Source organism: Macaca thibetana, chromosome 1 (assembly GCF_024542745.1).
Source record: "Macaca thibetana thibetana isolate TM-01 chromosome 1, ASM2454274v1, whole genome shotgun sequence".
Taxonomy (NCBI): Eukaryota; Metazoa; Chordata; class Mammalia; order Primates; family Cercopithecidae; genus Macaca; species Macaca thibetana.
The window spans coordinates 92,715,034-92,735,796 of NC_065578.1; the positions used below are offsets into that span (position 1 = coordinate 92,715,034).

Sequence of the window (20,763 nt, forward strand, 5' to 3'; positions counted from 1 at the left end):
CTTATATCCAAGGTAATTGGGTCTGAGTCTTTAGAACAACTGTCCTCATCTTGGCTCAAGTAAACTTTTTTTTTTTTTGTCCTGAGATAGGGGTCTTGCTATGTTGTCCAGGCTGGTCTTGAACTTCTGGTTTCAAGCAATCCTCTGCCTCAGCCTCCTGAGTAGCTGGGATTACAGGCCACTGTGCCCCGCTTAAGTAAACTCTTTAAATCATATTTTGTGCCTTAGCATCTACCTTTAGGTCAACAATGGTAAAGAATAAAAGTGAAGATTTTTAACACTGAATTAAGTAGCAAATTCATAAAAAATAATATCAAGCTCTGCAAAGAGCTATCTTAGCATAAATAAAAGGATGGTCTTAGACTATAAGAAAAGGACTTCTAGTTGAATAATATTTTTCCAAGTACGTTCATTAATAGGTAAATATCAATTAATAGCATCATGTCGATTCATTTGCAGAATTAAATTCCCATGTGGAAATTCTGTAGAGTTGAATGAAGACAATGGCAAATTGGTAGAAAAAACTTCCCTTGAATGGACTTCTTGCTATTCTCTCGCTGCCATTTCATTTTGTCAACGATGTAGCTCATTTTTAATAATTAAATTATGTTACACACAAATAATCTATCTTCCCCAATTTCTACGCTTGTAACTTAGCTCTGCTGCCAAAGCACACTGAAAAAAAGCCGTATGTCAGGACATATAACTTGAGTATTGAGATTTTTGTTCTAAAGGTCTTTTCCTCAAAATCCATTTAGGATTCACATGCAGGAAATCTAAATAGCCACTAGAGGGTGCCAGTCACATATGACTGAGTAATGTCTCCTTCCCCTTTGAGCTATTTCTAAATCTGAAAAGCCAACTGTTCTCGGTAAATATGTTTATATTATTTCTCATTTGTGATTTGTAGTGATGTATAAACATGAGACCAGAGATAGCTATGGCCACAATTATTTCACCCCGATGTAAAAATGACTTCTGTGGTCTTCATTACAGGACAAAATGACCAGTCTTTTCTGCCCCTCTGTCATTATTTTTTCTTAATTGCATAGTTTATCCCATTCTTTTTTTTTTTCTTTTTTTTTTTTTTTTTGAGACGGAGTCTCGCTCTGTCGCCTAGGCTGGAGTGCAGTGGCGATCTCGGCTCACTGCAAGCTCCGCCTCCCGGGCTTACGCCATTCTCCTGCCTCAGCCTCCCGAGTAGCTGGGACCACAGGCGCCCGCCACCTCGCCCGGCTAGTTTTTTGTATTTTTTAGTAGAGACGGGGTTTCACCGTGTTCGCCAGGGTGGTCTCGATCTCCTGACCTCGTGATCCGCCCGTCTTGGCCTCCCAAAGTGCTGGGATTACAGGCTTGAGCCACCGCGCCCGGCCTATCCCATTCTTTTATTGATCAACTGAATGTCTGTAGGTACACTGACTGACTTTAAAGTGGTCAGATTTATCTCTCCCCCCTTTCTCTGTTTCTGTTTTTCAACACTTGTTCTTTTTCCCTTATATATTCTCCAGCATTTTTTCTTCTTTATATTCCTTTTTTCAAACATTTTATTCCCAAAAGCAATGTTACAAGAAATAAGAAGGCCATGCTATACAGAACTCTAGGAGTAAGAAAAGTAAGAAAAGTCTAACTTAGGAATTAGATGAAGATAGAATCTGCCAACTTGGTATAACACACCTTTGGGGCTGGTCTTCCACAGCAGGCCCTGAATGAACGTAGACTTCATCAGCAGGACAGAAATGAAATCTCTCAGAGCCCTCCTAGAGGAGGAAAGGGACAAAGATGGGTGGTTCTAAGGCATCTGGGAATGTAGTTCACTATAATGCATAGTGACAAAAATCTATTACTACTATAGAGAAAAGGTCAAAGAGCCAATAAACTCAAGCAAATATAAAAATTGCCACACCAGTAAGACCCAAAATAATTTAGGTTATTTTTTATTCTTGAAACAATGTTACAAAGAAAGTTTTGTGGAAATGTGTGGTTGTATATTGTGACTCCCTTAAAATGTCCCTAAAGCATCTGTTTGTCTTTACAATCAATCCATTTCGGCTTTTCATCCCTGAAGTATTTAAATTCTTTTGGAGACTTTTCTGTTTCAGCCTGTAAATTCTCTGGAGATTAGAAGCTCCATGTGATTATAGTCATTTATTTATTCAAAAAAGCATTATTGGACCGTGTGGTGGCTCATGCCTGTAATCCTAATACGTTGGGAGATACAGGAGGACTGCTTAAGCCCAGGAGTTTGAGACCAGCCTGGGCAACATAGTGAGATCCCATCTCTACAAAAAATAAAATTAGCTGGGTATGGGGGCACACGCCTATAGTCCCATCTACTTGAGAGGTTGGGGTGGATCACTTAAGCCCAGGAGGTTGAGGCTGTGGTAAACTGTGATCACACCACTGTACCCCTGCCTGGGTGACAGAGCAAGACCCTGTTTCAAAAACAAACAAATAAAAAACCAAAAAAGCATTATTGTGCACTTAATTTTGTGCCAGGCACTGTTTAACGCATGTCCTGAGAATATTAAGATGAAAAGACAGCATCTCCTTACTCTTGAAAAAATCAGCCTAATGAGAAAGGTGGTTTTGTAAATAAAGTGTAAAGTGATCATCTTGTCTTAAATTACCTTTTGCAGGTATGCCTCCTTCCTCTAGTATTCTGGAATTTCTTGAGTAAATTCAAGTAGATGCTAAACCATTTATAAACCAATATATTCTACAAATATATCATTCTTGTATTAAGATATAAGTTTTAAGTGTGTATCATTGTTCTTTCTTTTCGGATTCTTACTTTCAGTCACTCTTCAAAACTGTTTTTCAGTGCCTCCTATGTGCCAGGCAGTGGTAGGATGCTGGGATACAAATATGAACATGACATTTTCTCTGACTCTCCAAGTTATTTATTTCACATATCCTCTCTCCTCAAACCTCCAACACTTCATCGTTCCTCACTCTCAACTAGTGATCTCAATTTACACTTCACTGCAAGAACAGAAGCCTCAGGCAGTAATTATATCTTCCCACTATCAAATCTACCAACCTATCTGAACCTGAATACATTGTTCTCCCTCCTTTCACAATGAGGTTGTCCTTTCCGGGGCTCTGGATCCCATGCCCTCCTGACTATTTGAGGATTTCACTCCTGCCACTCGTGTCCTCTTTTCTGCATCATGCCTTATTATTATCCTGCTTGACTAAACTCTCTCTAGACTCCCCATCCTTGCAGGCTTCTGCCCTGTATCTCGGCATGCCTTCACAGTAAAGCTTATCAAGAGTTGCCTATACTTGCTCTTTCTACTTTCTAACTTCTCTTTCTCTGTTCAACCCACTCCAATCATATGTTCATTGTATCTGCTGAAATAATGTTTACCAGATCTGTCACCAGTGACTTTGATCTTGCCAAAGATCATGTCAATTCTCAGTCCTCTCTAATCTGATCACTCTGTAAATTTGGCAGAGGTGACCATTTCCTCCTATTTAAAATCCATTCTGTAGTTGGCTTCTGTAACCATATGCTTTCAATTTTTCTCCTATTTCATTGGTGTTTCTTCTTGTTTACTTCTTCCTTTACTCAAGCCCCGATCTCCTTGAATATTTAATTGCCTTCTCACATCTCCACCTGTATTTCTTAAGCCATCTAAAACGTAACAAGACTGAGAAAAATTATTGGTCTTTCCAGAATTTTCTCCTTTCCCAGTTTCGTACATTTTGAATAAAGCATCCCCAGTACTCACCCAGTACTTCTTCTCACCAACCACACCCAAACCAATCCATCAGCAAGTCTTTTCAGCCTCATATGTAAAAAAGAACCTGAATCAAACCTCTTCTCACCACTGTGACAGCTACCACCCTAGTCCAAGTCATCATGTCTTGCTTGGATGACTGCAGTGGCCATCTAATTATTTTCCAGGTTTATCCTCTTGTCCACTATTAGAGAAGCCAGAGAGCCTTTAAAAAAAAAAAAAAAAAAAAAAAAAAAAAAAAAAAAAAAAAAAAAACCACCACATCTCTGTGCTACTTAAAACCCTATGATAATTTTCCATCACTCTTAGAAAAAACTGAAGCTCTTTTCCAAAGTCTCTAAGACCTGCACAGCTTTCCTACCATTCTCCCCTTGTTCACTGTACCCTGGCCACACAGGCCTGCTTTACAGCCCTCTCATTTAATGTCAAATGCATTTCTGTCTCAGGCTTTTGCTCTTATTGTTTCCTATGGCTGGAACTCTTCCCATGGCTGGCTCCTTCTCTTCGTTTACTTCCCAGAGCTGTCAGTACAAATTGTCTCCTCAGATCCCTTCACCATTCTATCTAAAATATTCCATCCACCTATCTCTCACATGCAAAGTCATTTTGAGCCCCATTATCCTGTTTTATTTCTTCATAACACTTAACATAATCTGAAAGTATCAACTTTTTTTTTTTGTCTCTCTTCTCATTAAATGTAATGAAAGGGCAGGGATCTCATGGGTTTTACTCACTGTTGCATCTCTACTTCAGTGTCTGGCACACAGAGATGTTTGAAAACAATAATTAAATGAGTGAAAAGTCTAGTGAATGAGTGAATGAACAGGAAGATGTGAAAGCCAGCACGTAACAACCCTCGGTGTGATATGAACCGTGACAGAGATAACCAAACAAGGAAACGGTCCATGAAGATAAGCAGCTATGAATTTGAATTGCTAGATACTTTTTATATACACCTGACCTAAAATCACATTTTTCTCATTCAAATCTTGAATATTTGAAGATATTAAGTACCTTTTCTTTTCTTTTTTTTGAGACAGCGTCTCATTCTGTCATCCAAGCTGGAGTGCAGTAGCACAATCTTGGCTCACTACAACCTCCTCTTCCTGGGCTCAAGTTGTCCTCCCACCTCAGTCCCCCAAGTAAATGGGACTACAGGCACACACCACCACACCGGGCTAATTTTTGTATTTTTTCTATAAATGGAGTTTGCCATTTTGCCTATGTTGGTCTTGAACTCCTGAGCTTACTTGACGTGCCCATCTCCACTTCCCAAAGTGTTGGAGTTACAGGCATGAGCCACTGCGCCCAGCCCTTAAGTACCTTTCATAGAAGAAAGCTCATTTTTTTACTCCTTTCCATTTCCTAGCTCTATGTATTTCTCCCAAATTAAAGTCCATTATCTCATTTCTCGCCTCCTTTTCAGGTACAAAATGTTCTTCACAAAAACAATAGCAAATAAATAGTTAGAATTAACTGTATCTTTGAAATGCTATAGTTAAATGATTATTTGACTGTGATAATGGCAGGACAATTGCTTTTATAGCTTCTATGAAATTCTCTGATATTTACTTCAAAATTAATAGGTGTATTTTAAGTAAATTAACAAACAGTGTTATATTAGGATCTTTATATCTTCTTTTATTTTTTTAGTCAGGTTCATTGAGGTATAATTTATACACAGTAAAACTCACCCCTTTTAGATATACCTCTTTCAAAGGTATACAGTCATGTACCCACGACCATATAAAGACATAGAACATTTATGTCACCCTAAAGTTTCCTCATGCCTCTTTGTAATAAATCACTTGCCCCCCTGCAATGCCTACCACTGACTTGTTTTCTGTCCCTATAGTTTCGCCTTTTCCAGAATGAAATCATGTAATATATACCCTTTTGATCTTTTGATATTGCTTTTGAGATTCATCCATATTGTTACATGTATCAGTTGTCCATTCCTTTTTATTGCTTTACATTTCATTTTATTCCATTATATGACTATAATTTTTTTATCCTTTTATATCTTTCTGTGCTGAGTTCTGAGGTATTATATCTAGAAATATTGTTACTTGGCCAGGCGTGGTGGTTCATGCCTGTAATCTCAGCATTTTGGGAGGCTGAGGTGGGCAGATCACTTGAGGCCAAGAGTTCGAGACCAGCAAGGTCAACATGGCAGAACCCCGTCTCTACTAAAAATAGAAAAATTAGCCGGGCATGGTGGTGGGCACTTGTAATTCCAGCAACTCGGGAGGCTGAGGCAGGAGAATCACTTAAACTCAGGAGGCAGAGGTTGCAGTGAGCCGAGATCGTGCCATTGCACTCCAGCGTGGGTGACAGAGTGGGTTTCTGTATCCAAAAAAAAAAAAAAAAAAGAAAGAAAGAAAAGAAAAAGAAAACAACTATTGTTATTTTTTGGAAGACATTTTGGTTTTACTAAGTAAACATTTTTTGAGCCTCTACCAAGTACCTGCGGATTCTAAGGTGAATAAGATGCATTTTTGTTTTGTGGAGCAGATAACAGCAGGTGGAAAAACAGAGAATGAGCTTTCTGTTGTTGTTGGTTTGTTTTTAGAAAGGCCCCAGAGAGGGTAAGTTTTGTTGGGTTGTGAAAACTCCTTGAAACATAAGCACATTAGTAATCATGGAATCATTTCATACATCTGTTTTTTACTTCTTTTCACACTTCATCATGTGTGTTCAACTTTATTAATTATAATATGTAGATTTGTAGTTTCCAATTAAAATTTTAAGATGGGATAATATAGTAATTAAGAATATAAGCTTTAGGGGCCGGGCGCAGTGGCTCAAGCCTGTAATCCCAGCACTTTGGGAGGCCGAGACGGGCGGATCACAAGGTCAGGAGATCGAGACCATCCTGGCTAACACAGTGAAAGCCCATCTCTACTAAAAAATACAAAAAACTAGCCAGGCGAGGTGGCGGGCGCCTGTAGTCCCAGCTACTCCGGAGGCTGAGGCAGGAGAATGGCGTAAACCCGGGAGGCGGAGCTTGCAGTGAGCTGAGATCCGGCCACTGCACTCCAGCCTGGGCGACAGAGCAAGACTCCGTCTCAAAAAAAAAAAAAAAAGAATATAAGCTTTAGACCCAGAATAACACGGATTTAATTACTGTGTTCACTTCTTCTTTAGGATTGTGGACAATTGTTTTATCTTTCCAGAATAGCAATTCCTATGTTTTCAGTGAAATGCTTCTTCAAACTGCGTGATTCTCATGGAAGCTGCCACAGCTAGTATCAAACTGAATGGTGAAAAACTGAAAGCCTTTTCTCTAAGATCTGGAACACAACAAGGATGCCCACTTTCACCACTGTTATTCAACATAGTACTGGAAGTCCTAACTAGAGCAATCAGACAAGAGAAAGAAATAAAGGGCATCCAAATTGGAATAGAAGAAATCAAACTGTCCTTGTTTGCCGATGATATGATCTTATATTTGGAAAAACTGAAAGAGTCCACCAAAAAACTATTATAAACAAATAAACAAGTTATAAACAAATTCAGTAAAGTTCCAGGATACAAAATCAACATACAAAAATTAGTAGGATTTCTATATGCCAACAGTGAAAAATCTTAAAAAGAGATTAAAAAAGTAATCCCTTGCCGGGAGTTGTGGCTTGTACCTGTAATCCCAGCACTTTGGGAGGCCGAGGTGGGCAGATCATCTGAGGTCAGGAGTTCAAGACCAGCCTGACCAACGTGGTGAAACTGTGTCTCTACTAAAAATACAAAAATTAGCCAGGCGTGGTGGCGGGCACCTGTAATTCCAGCTACTCAGGAGGCTGAGACAGCAGAATTGCTTGAACCTGGGAGGCGGAGGTTGCAGTGAGCCGAGATTGCGCCATTGCACTCCAGCCTGGTGGCCAAGAATGAAACTCCGTCCCCCATCCCCCCGCCAAAAAAAAAAAGTCATCCCATTTACAATAGCCACAAATCAAATCAAATACGTAGGAGTTAACCCAAGAAGTGAAAGATCTCTATAATGAAAACTATAAAAGACTGATGAAAGAAATTGAAGTGGACACCAAAAAAGGGAAAGGTATTCCATGTTCATGGATTGGAAGAATCAATATTGTTAAAATGTCCATACTACCCAAGGCAATCTACAGATTCAATGCAATCCTTATCAAAATACCAATGACATTCTTCACATAAATAGAAAAAAAAAATTCTAAAATTTGTATGGAAACACAAAAGATTCAGAATAGCCAAAGCTATCCTAATAACACAAAACTGGAGGAATCACATGACCTGGTTTCAAATTATACTACAGAGCTCTGGTAACTAAAATGACATGGTACTGGCATAAAAACAGACACATAAACCAATTGAACAGAATAGAGAACCCAGAAACAAACCCACACACCTACAATGAATTCATTTTCAATGATGGTGCCAAGAACATACACTGAGGAAAAGACAGTCTATTTAATAAGTGGTGCTGGGAAAACTGGATATTCATATGCAGAAGGTAGCTACAGCAACCTGTTAAGAGACAGACAATATAAAAATATGTAAATAGAGAAAACAAAGTTAAAATGTAGGGGGGATGGAGTTAAATTTTGAGGTTTTGTTTTTCTGTCGATCAGTATTTTTTGTGACTTAAGATAAATTATAATCCCTTTAAAATAACTTTTGTTGTATCTATAAGATGTTTTCTTGGAAGCCTCATGGTAGCCACAAGACAAAAACCTATAACAGATTCATTAGAAATAAAAGGCAACACATTAAAACATGTTGCCAGAGAAAATCATTTACCCACAAAGGAAAACCATAAGAAGGGAAGAGAGGGTTTACAAAACAAGTAATAAATTGGCAATAGTAAGTCTTTATCAATAATAACACTGAATGTAAATGGACTCAATTCTCCAATTAAAAGGCATAGAGTGGCTGAATGGATAAAGAAACAAGCCCCAACTATATTCTGCTTAAAAGAAACACAACTTCACCTATAAAGACACACATAGACTGAAAGTGAAGGGGTGGAAAACAGATATTACATGTAAATGAAAACCAAAAAAGAGCAGGAGTAGCTATACTTAAAAGATAAAACAGACTACAAATCAAAGACTGTAAAAAGAGACAAAGTCACTATACAATGACAAAGGGGTCAATTCGGCAAGAGGATATAACAGTTATAAATATCTATGCACCTACCACTGGAGCTCCTAAGTCTAAAAAGCAAACGTTAAGAGATCTAAAGGGAGAGATAGACTGCAATATGATAATAACAGGGGACTTCAACACCCCATTCTCAGTAATGGACAGATCATGCAGACAGAAAATCAACAAAGAAACATCAGAGTTAAATTACATACTAGACCAAATAGGCTTAACTAACATTTACAAAACATTTCACTCAATTGCTACAGAATACACATTCTTTTCATCAGCACATGGAACATTCTCCAGATTAGAACATATCTTAGCCCACAAAACAAGTCTCAACAAATTCAAAGTAGTATAAATTACATCGTTTTTTTTTCTTTTCTTTCTTTCTTTTTTTTTTTTTTTTTTTTGAGACATTGTCTCACTCTGTTGCCCAGGCTGGATGGAGTGCAGTGGCATGATCATGGCTCACTGCAGCTCCACCTCCCAGGTTCAAGCGATTCCCGTGCCTCGGCCTCCTGAGTAGCTGGGACTACAGGCATGCACTACCACGCCCAGCTATTTTTTTTTTTGTATTTTTAGTAGAAATGGGGTTTCACCATGTTGTCCAAGCTGGTCTCAAACTCTTGAACTCAAATGATCCACCCACCTCGGTCTCCCCAAGTGTTAGGATTACAGGCATGAGCCACTGCTCCCAGCCTTGAAGTATTTATTCTGACCACAAGGGAATAAAACTAGAAACCAATAATAAGAGGAACCTTGGAAATACACAAACACATGGAAATTAAACAACATGTTCCTGAACAAATAATGAGTCAATGAAGAAATTAAGAAAGAAATTTAAAAATTTCTTGAAGCAATGAAAATGGAAATTCAACATATTAAAATCTATGGGAGACACCAAAAGCAGTACAAAGAGATACATTTATAGCAACAAACAAATATATCAGAAAAATAGAAAGACTTCAAATAAACAACCTAACTATGCTCCTCAAAGGACTAGAAAAGCAAGAAAAAACCAAGCCCAAAATTAGTAGAAGGAAAGAAATACTAAAGATTGGAGAATAAGTAAATGAAATTAAGACTAAAAAATACAGAAGATCAATGAAATGAAAATTTTTTTTTTTTAAAGATAGCGCTGGGAGTGGTGGCTCACGCCTGTAATCCCAGCACTTTAGGAAGCCGAGGCAGGCAGATCACGAGGTCAGGAGTTCAAGACCAGTCTGGCCAACATAGTGAAACCCTGTCTCTACTAAAAATACAAAAAAATTAGCCGGGTGTGGTGGTGTGCGCCTGTAATCCCAGCTACTCAGGAGGCTGAGGCAGGAGAATCGCATGAACCCAGGAGGCAGAAATTGCAGTGAGCCTCGTGCAATTGCACTCCAGCCTGGGCAACAGTGTGAGACTCTGTCTCAAAAAAAAAGGATAAAATTGACAAACCTTTAGCTAGACTAACAAAAAAGAGAAAAGACTCAAATAAACTCACAAATGAAAAGGAGACATAAGAACTGAGACCACGGAAGTACAAAGACTCATTAGAGACTATTATGAACAAGTATATGCTAACAAATTGGAAAATTTAGACAAAATGGGATAAATTCTTAGATACAATCTACCAGGATTGTACCATGAAGAAATAGAAAACTTTAATGGACCAATAACAAACAATGAGGTTAAAGCAGTAATAAAGTCTCCCAGTGAAGAAAAGTCCAAGAGCTGAGGGATTCACTGCTGAATTCCACCAAACAGTTAAAGAAGAACAAATACCAGTTCTACTCAAAGTATTTTAAAAAACTGAAGAGGAGGAAATACTTTCTTTTTTTCTCTTTTAGATGGAATCTCGCTCTGTCACTTAGGCTGGAGTGCAGTGGTGCGATCTCAGCTCACTGCAAGCTCCAAAGAGGAGGAAATACTTTCAAATTCATTATACGAGACCAGCATTACACTGATACCAAAACTAGACAAAGACATAACAAAAAAAGAAAACAACAGGCCAATATCCCTGACCAACACAGATGCAAAAGTCCTCAACAAACTATTATAGTATTATAGTAAACTGAATTCAACAACATATTAAGAAGATAATTCATCATGATCAACTTGGATTTATTCCAGGGATGCAATGATGGTTCAACATATCCAAATCTATAAAAGTGATAAATCACATGAAAAGAACCAAGAACAAAAACCATATGATTGACTGAGTGGTTGAGACAGGGTCTTACTCTGTTGCCCAGGCTGAAGTGCAGTGGTGTGATCATAGCTCACGTATAACCTCAAACTCTTGGGCTCAAGTGATCCTCCTGCCTTAGCCTCAAGCAAAAATTGGATGCCTTTCCTCTGAGAATTGGAGGAAAAACAAGGATGCCCACTTTTACCATTTTCATTCAGTATCATCCTGGCAGTCCTGGCTACAGCAGTTAGACAAGAGGAAGAAAGTACATTCAAATTGGAAAAGAAGAAGTCAAATTAGCCTTATTCATAGATGACATGATTTTATACTTAGAAAGACTTCACCAAAAAAACTCTTAGAACTGATCAACGAAATCAGTGTAAGCTGCAGGATACAAAATCCACATACAAAAATCAGTAGCATTTATAAATGCCAGGAGCAAAAAAATATCTGAAAAAGAAATCAAGAAAGCAATTCCATTTATAACAGCTACAAAGAACATAAAATACCTAGGAAACAATTTAACCAAGAAGGGAAAGATCAATACAAGGAAAACTTATAAAACACTGATGAAAGAAATTAAAGAGGACAAAAAAAAAAAAGGATATTCCTTGCTCATTGATTGGAAGAGTTAATGTTGTTAAAATGACAATAAAACCCAAAGCAATGTACAGATTCAATGTAATCTCTACCAAAATACCAATAACATTCTTCACAGAAATAGAAAAAACTATCCTAAAATTCATATGGAACCACAAAAGAGCCCGAATAGCCAAAGCAATCCTAAGCAAAAAGAACAAAACTGGAGGCATCACACTACCTGACTCAAAGTATACTACAAAGTTATAGTAACCAAAACAGCATAGTACTAACATAAAAACAGACACATAGACCAATGGAACAGAATAGAGAGCCAAGGGCCGGGCACAGTGGCTCATGCCTGTAATCCAGCAATTTGGGAGGCTGAGGCTGGTGGATCACTTGAGGTCAGGAGTTCGAGATCAGCCTGGCTAACACGGTGAAACCCCGTCTCTACTAAAAATACAAAAAATTAGCTGGGCATGGCTGTCCACACCTATAATCCTAGCTACTCAAGAGGCTGAGGTGGGAGAATCACTGGAACCCGGGAGGCGGAGGTTGCAGTGAGCCGAGATCGCACCACTGCATCCTAGCCTGGGAGACAGAGTGAGATTCCATCTCAAAAAAAAAAAAAAAAAATAGAGAGCCAAGATATAAATCCACACATTTACAGCCAACCTTTTTCCACAAAGGCACCAAGAACATACAATGGGGAGAGGATAGTCTCTAATAAATAGTGCTGGGAAAACTTGATAACCATATGCAGAAGAATAAACTAGACCCCTATCTCTTACCATATATAAAAATAAAATCAAAATGGAGTAAATACTTAAATGTAAAACCTGAAACTATGAAACTACTAAAACAAAACCTTGGGGAAATGCTCCAAGATATTGGTCTGGGAAGATTTTTGTGGCCTCAAAAATACAGGGAACCAAAGAAAAGTTGTCAACTGAGATTACATCAAGCTAAAAAGCTTCTGCACAGCAAAGGAGACAAATAATAATGTGAAGTGATTGCCCACAAAATGGGAAAAAGATTTGCAAACTACCCATAATAAATGTTAATTCTTTATTAATTTATTTAATCCTAACTGGTTTTCCTGGCTACTAGGAAACTCAGAGCCTAATTTGTGGTTCACCTTTAAAAACTGAGCATGCCTTGTGGTTGTGCTTATTATATATATTAACCTTATACATCTCTACTCCCAACAAACCCAGCTTTATCTTATTTTTTTCTTCTGCTATTTTCTCTGCTACCCCGTTAAATTATGGCGCCTTAGTGAACCACGTCCCACAGTGTTCCCACACCTGCACGGCGCTTTTCCTTTAAATATGGGCTAGACTTGTGACTTGCTTCAACAAGTGGCATGTAGCAAAAGTGACACAGTGCCAATTCCAGGCCTCAACTTTAAGGAGGCCTGGCAGCTTCCATTTTTGTGCTATTTGAAGCTCCGAGCCACATGTAGAAAGTTTGGCTACTCTGCTGCAGAGACCACATGGAAAGTGCCACATATGGAGGCCATATAAAGAGGAAGAAGCCCTGAAACTACATGGAGAAAGAGAGAAACTCAGTTCAGCCTCCCAGTGTCCCAGCTGAGCCCAGCCTAGACTGTGGAATCATGAGCAAACTAATGAGTTAACTAATTAGGTAAAGAAGAAATGACCAAATGGCCCCATTCCACAATGCCCTAGCCAAGCCCTTCCTCTTTCTTGAGGATGATGTTTCTCAAAGTCTGGCCTGAAGATTACCTGTATCAGAATGACCCAGGGTGTTTATTTGAATAAAAAATTGTCAATCCAACCCCAGAATTTATTAGGCAAGGCAAGATAATCAGTATCTTTAACAAAACTTTTCCAATTGATTCATAAGGAAAATAAAATTTAAGAACATGGTTAAGGGCTTTCTCCTGACTGTTCTCCACACTAATCTAAGCCTACCCTTCTTTTTGATAGTCTATTACTCTATTTTCAGGAGTTTGATCCTGCTGTTCCTCAAATGCTGGACCAAAATTCTCTATCAAGGAATTTCTCATGGTTAGTATTTTCCTCTCCCCTATCCGGCTCTGTCCTACCTGTTTCATTCACTCTGTATCCACCTTGTCTTCAGGAACTCTGATTTTGAGGTGCTTCTCAAGTCTCAGCTAAAGAAACTCAGGCCTAAAAAAAACGAAGTCCCTGACTGTGCAGATTAGTTCTGGTTCTTACCTTATTTCTCAGGCCAGCCACATCAGCTCTCCTCATCCTTAAAGTATCATGATGAGAACTTCTGAAACCAGATACAGTTAAATATAAGGACAGAAAAATATCTGATGGTTTTGTCAATTAGATATTGGTAAACTCAGTGAGATCAATTTAGGGGTGTGTTAAAGGAAAAAGATTTTGCAGTAGGTTTAAGAATGAATGGGAGCTGAAGTTTAAAGAAAGTTTTTAACAAGGTAGAAAAGACTGAGCATGCTTGCAGGTGGAGAAAAAAGAACCAGGAAGGAAGGAAAAGTTATTAATAAAATAATGTGTGCGTTGAGAAGGTAGCATAAACCAGAAGGGATGAGAATTGATTATAAAATAAGCTCCCAGAGAAAGAGGGAAGGTGTTTTCAGTTTTCTACTGCTATATAACAAATTATCCCAAACTTACCCATTTTATTATATCTCATGATTTGAGGTGCCAGACATTTCAGCAGGGCTCAGCTGGGCAATATCTCTATCCCACATGATATCCTATGTGGTTACTTGCCAGGTTTGCTGGTAGATGGGTTAGTCTGAAAATTCCAAGATTGCTTCATTCACATGTCTGATGTCTTGGCAGGAGTGACTGGAAGGTTGGGCTCAACTAAGAATGTCAACAAGAGCACCTACAGATGGTCTTTCCAGGGTATTCTCAGGGTGACTGGCCTTCTTACATGATGGTTCTGGCTTCCAGAGAGGATATTCCAAATTTCCTGGGCAGAAACTACTAGTATAAGTCTTCTTATGACCTCATCTCTTGAGTCCCAGAATGTCACTTCTGATTAATTCCATTGGTCAAGTCACTGACTGGCCTTACTGACTCAGCCCATATTCAAGGGAAAGAGAATTAGACCCCACCTCTTGGTAGGTGTGTCAAAGAATTTACAGTCATTTTTAATCTGCTACAGAAAGGGTGAATTGGATAAGATCAGAGAATATAATAAAAGATTTGCCTTGGACATGAAGAGAGAATACTGCTAAATGTTGGAGTATGCAGAACTCTGGTCCTCAGCTCCTCTCTTTCTATCCAAGTGCAGGGAATGCTATGCAGCCCAGGATGGCTTTGAATGTAGCCCAAAACAAATTTGTAAACTTTCCTAAAACATTATGAGATATTGTGTGTGTATATGTGTGTGTGTGTAGCTCATCAGCTATTGTTAGTGTTAGTGTATTTTACGTGTGACCCAAGACAATTCTTCTTCTTCCAACATGGCCCAGGGAAGTCAAAAGATTGGATATCCCTTCTATATTGTGTCCCTAGGTGATCTCGTCTAGACCCATTGCTTCAAAGAACTTTATATACTGATACCTTTCAAGTGTATATCTCTAGACCCAAGCTCTTGCCTGAGCTCCAGAACTTATATATCCAACTATCTACTCAGCATATCACTTGGATGTCTAATAAGCAACTCAAATTTAACATGGCCAAAACCAAGCTATCGGATTTCTATTACACCCCAAGTCTGCTTCCCCTGAGCCTTTCTGGTCCTAGTAAAGTATATACTCAGTTGCTCAGGACAAATACCTAGGAGCCCTATTTGTCCCTTCTCTTTTCCTCACACAGCACATTCAATCCATCAGTATCTACTTCCAATTCATCAGTAGGTTCTATTAGCTCCAACTTCCAAAATATATCCTGAACCTAACCACTTCTTTCCATCTCTACTCTTCCAATCTAGGTCAGTGCCATCATCACTTCTCACTGATCTCTGTGGCTGCACTCTTCATTCCTCATTGCCCTTCCTCTATCAACATAGCAGCCAGAGTCATCTTTCTAAAGTGTAAATCAAAGAACATAATTTCCCTGCTTAAAATTATCTAAAGATTTCCCATTGCATCAGAATAATCAACAAACTTCTCATCAGAGTCTATGAGGCTCTCCAAATCTTGCACCATCTGGGTCTCTGACTTCATCTCTCTCCACTCTTCCCCTTGTTTATTGAGCTCCAACCACTCTGATACTCTGTCCCATGAACACACCAAGTTTGTTCATGTTTCAGGCCATCCCACCTATTGCTCATTCTGCTTGGAGAGCTCCCCTGGATCTCATGTGCTTCCTTCTTTTTATCACTTGGATTAGCAGTCCCCAACCTTTTCGGCATGAGGAAACGGCTTCATGGAAGGCAATTTTTCCATGGACTAGGGTTGTGGGGGATGGTTTTGGGATGATTCAAGCATATTACATTTATTGTGCACTTTATGTATATTATTATTGCATTGTAATATATAATGAAATAATTATACAACCCACCATAATATAGAATCAGTGGAAACCCTAAACCTGTTGCAACTAGAAAGTCCCATCTGGGAGTGATGGTAGACAGTGACAGATCATCAGGCATTGGATTCTCATAAGGATTGTGCAACCTAGATCCCTTGAATGCACATTTCACAACAGGGTTTGCCCTCCTATGAGAATGTAACGCCACTGCTGATCTGACAGGAGGCAGAGCTCAGGTAGTAATGCAAGTGGTGGGGAATGGCTGTAAATACAGATGAAACTTTGCGTTCACATGCTGCTCACCTCCTGCTGTGCAGCCCAGTTCCTAACAGGCAACAGACTTGTATGGGTCTGTGGCCTGGGGGTTGAGGACTCCTGATTTAGGTGATAAAGTGAATGAGATGTCACTTTCTCAGGCCTTTCCTGACTATCACAGCTAATGCAGTATCCCATCTCCCTGAGTCACTTTTCTCACAATACCCTATTATAGCTTCATAATGTTGATCAGCACCTGAAGTTCTTATTCATTTTTTTCTATATGTTTATTGGCTGTCATCCCTCATTAGAACGTCAACTCCTGGGGGGGCGCAATTGCTGTCTGTCTTATTTACAGCTCATTCTCCAGTACTCTGAACATCATAGACAACAAAAGTGACACATAATAGATGTTTGTTTAAATTGGCTATTTCTTTCTTCTGGAAGGAGGTTAAAAGAAGGTGGGAAAGGCAGGGCACGGTGGCTCACGCCCGTAATCCCAGCACTTTAAGAGGCTGAGGCAGAAGGATTACTTCAGGTCAGGAGTTGGAGACCAGCCTGGCGAATATGGTGAAACTCCATCTCAACTAAAAATGCAAAAATTAGCCAGGCGTGGTGGTGCACGCCTGTAAGCCCAGCTACTCAGGAGGCTGAGGTAGGAGAATCTCTTGAACCTGGGAGGTGGAGGTTGTAGTGAGCCAAGACTGCGCCACTGCACTCCAGACTAGGCATTAGAGCAAGACTCCGTCTCAATAAAAAAAAAAAGAAGAAGAAGGTGGGAAAAAGAAGGAAGAGCCCCTTTTCTCTGTGATTTGGGACATAAAGTGGCTGATAATGAGAAACAGGTGGGACAGGGTTTTAAGAAGAGTAATGAATTATTCTAGACTCTTCCTTTAAAAGTTGTACTTGTAAAATACCAGTAGTTGGGAGTTTTGTTGTTTCAATTCTAATTATCATTTCTTAAAAAGTAATTTTATGGAACAAACAGTTTGAATTTTTACCCTTTTAGGTAGCACTGGCTTTCAAAAACACCAATCTCACGTCTTTTACATTCTTGGCCTGGAATTGAATTATCTCAATCCACTGGTTTTGTTTCCCACCCTCCTTATAAGATCTGCTATATCTGGTCTTGATAACACAGGGTCAAGGACCAGGAAAGCACAAATGTCAACGCTTTCTTTCCTCACGGCCCTTCATTATAGCCTTAGTGAGTCCCTTCACGCATCCATATCCACACATCTCTGTTTCTCATCAATAGAGCCTGTGTGTTCTGAAAGCATGCAATTTATGCCCTTATATCCATGCTTCTCTTTTTCCTATCAGCAAAATCTATGTGTTTTGCAAGAATTAAATAAGTATATTTTTCTTACATGTATTGGTCATTTTTTATATTTGAACAATAAGTTCTACTCAAGGTATATCTGTGCTGCAAAATTAATTTTCTTACTCAAATTTTGAATGGTGTTTCTTAAAATTACTTTTTTTTTTAACACTTTCTAATGAGGTGGTTTCTATTGGCTCACATATACCACTCCTCTAGAATGTTGCTGTGAACTAGATGTGAATTTATGAAGGTGATGAAAATAGCAACTAAGCTAAGAACTACTTCTGACAGGTAAGAGCATGGTTAATTATTTTTCCTTAAAGAAATGCACAAATATATCAGGTTGGTGCAAAAGTAATGGCATTGAAAGTAATGGTAAAAACCACAATTACTTTTGCATTAGCCAAACACATAACCAAACAAGTTTTGGAAGCCAGACCAACCTGCTGGACATGCTGAACCAGTTTCAGTATATTCCAAAAGTGGAAAGCAACATGTATGATTCATTCCTGAGACATTTCAAAGAGACAAATATGTTTATACATGATATAGCATGTCAATATCTTCATGAAAGCTTTTGACTTGCCTTTTTACAAAAGCCTATATGCTGTTTACAAGTGTGGCTTAAGAACCAGAATGGACATGGACATGCATCAGTAACTGGTCAGCAAGCAGGTAAATTCCTATAGCTTCTTTGCTCCTAGCCTACAAATGGGCTTTTTAAGAATAAGCCTCTCACCAAGAACCCATCAAGAGCAATAAGAAATGAAAACATTGCTTAGACCTCTTTTAGCCTGCTCCCGATCTGGAATCTTGATTAGAGAACTTATTTTTAGAGTTGTCCACATTTGTTCAACTACTTGTGTAGGAGGAAAGAACACAGTATCACTTCGAATGTGTGTCTGTGACTGTTCTCTTGCAAACTGGGGGCTGGAAGTTTAGGGAAACTGTTTTCTTGGATCCAAGCAGAATCTGGATATAAACCATTTCTAGACTAATATCAGTTTAATTAATTCTTGTGAATCTCCAAAGATTCTACAGCTTGTTTTGGGATACAGCAATTGTTACACCAACTCACCCAATGTAACCTTTATTTTCCGAGGCCACACTTGGGGATTTTGAGTACATGGATAACAAGTTCCCACCCTGTCCGTTCTTTATAAGGACAACCAACATGTGAGGTTTCTTCCATTTTCATGGGTCCCAAGTGGCCTCCCAGCCCTGGGAGCGTTCTCAGCCTTCTGCCAAGGCTCCAGCCAGGACTCTGCACCAGTTCTCCCCCTGCTCCTGCTGGGGCTCTACTCAAAGTTGATAGGGGTGGGGTAGGGAGAGGGATTCCTACCTCCTTCCTTCTGCTGATTATAACAGCTCTCTTAGCTGAAAGTTGGCCCTTAGGCTAACTCAATTTAATCCTCCAAGAGGCAGTCTTTTTCTTTAAGCTTTTCTTCAGTTCTTTGTTAAAGACTTAAGTTTTCTCAGAGACTAGGCCAGAGAAACATTAATCTGTATCATAACAAATAATTCATCACATGCAGACAGCTGCTGTCCTAACACTAGCCACATATCTTAGTTTTCTGCAACTTTAAGATGAATTTCCTGCCCTCCCAGGCAGCCCCATTCACTTTCACCCAATATGGCTAGAAAAAGTCTCCTCTTGGCCGGGCGCGGTGGCTCAAGCCTGTAATCCCAGCACTTTGGGAGGCCGAGACGGGCGGATCACAAGGTCAGGAGATCGAGACCATCCTGGCTAACCCGGTGAAACCCCGTCTCTACTAAAAAAAATACAAAAAACTAGCCGGGTGAGGTGGCGGGCGCCTGTAGTCCCAGCTACTCCGGAGGCTGAGGCAGGAGAATGGCGTGAACCCGGGAGGCGGAGCTTGCAGTGAGCTGAAATCCGGCCACTGCACTCCAGCCTGGGTGACAGAGCGAGACTCCGTCTCAAAAAAAAAAAAAAAAAAAAAAAGTCTCCTCTTATTTGGTTTAGGAAATACAATCATGGTATCCTAGGGTAATAATCATCACTCCAAATTCTTGTATCATTTCTTCCAAGAAGCTTTGAGACCCTCATGCAAATAATACTCTCTTACCCTGATACCTATGACTTTCCAAAGTGAACTTGTAGATTATATATCTTTCTTTTCCCCTGTTTGACTAAGGTGGGCCTTGTCCATACAGAATATTTAACACTGTCCCAAGCTTCACAGAATTCCCAGGGAGCTATAGTATGCACCTATGCCCTATTCTGCACAACAACTTGGCACCAGCTTCTTTCCACTAGTCTCAACTTATGCCAGTCCTTCCACCCCAACCAACTCCTACACTCTCTTGACTACGGAGCTCTGGGATATTAAAAGCAACCACCACTAGCATACTGTGTGCAAAAAAAAAAAAAAAAAAAAAAAAAAAAAAAAAAAAAAAAAAAAAAAAAAAAAGTTTGGAACCCTTGGATTTAAATGATTTAGCAAATATGGGAAAAAAATGTATGCTTTGGAGGCAAAATAAGCAAGATTTTCAAGTCAATATTCAGAAATACTTTTTCATTGTCTATTAATTGCAAACAAAACAGGATTTTAGTTTGTCACCACCATAATCCAATCCCTATCATGTCTTGCCTAGACTCCTAATTTTCCTACTTTTATTCTTTCCACCTCCAAACATTCTCCACACAATATAGTGTTCTTTTAAAACCATATCATGTCACTTCCTTGTTTAAATACTTTTGATGGCTGCCCATTTGACACAGCATACAGTCAAACCCCTACCATAATAGTAATGGTAGTAATTAATAATAACAGATAAGAATAGTAGTAGGTTACCCCTATTATTCTCTACCATTGGGCTTTGTTACTTCCTTCACATCATTAATTTCATTGTATTTACTTACTTGTATGTTGTTTGTCTCCCCAGCTTGAATATGAGCTTTCCAAAAGCATCAGCACTGTTTCTCTTATTCACTATTGGATCCTTATCTCCTGGCATGGTGCCTGGTATGTATTAAGCAATCAGTAAATATATATTGAGAGAATAAAGTTTTAAGATTTAAAAGTAACTTAGAAACCATCGAATCCATCTAGTCCCTTTCCCCAATTCAGGACTTAATTTTCAGCCCTCTGTAAT

The 20,763-nt window shown here is 39.1% G+C and overlaps 1 long non-coding RNA gene across 2 annotated transcripts; it reads right to left on the reverse strand.

The window, feature by feature from the left end:
- Nucleotides 1-1,384: 1,384 nt before the first annotated feature.
- Nucleotides 1,385-19,296, reverse strand: LOC126964234 (uncharacterized). Of its 2 annotated transcripts, none has more exons than XR_007729333.1 (3): nt 13,827-19,296; nt 5,972-6,089; nt 1,385-1,757 (listed from the first exon to the last, which is right to left on the reverse strand). It is a non-coding gene; the product is annotated as an uncharacterized LOC126964234 (long non-coding RNA). The 2 variants fall into 2 exon arrangements; XR_007729334.1 differs by lacking the exon at nt 13,827-19,296 and adding an exon at nt 8,125-10,388.
- Nucleotides 19,297-20,763: the final 1,467 nt, after the last annotated feature.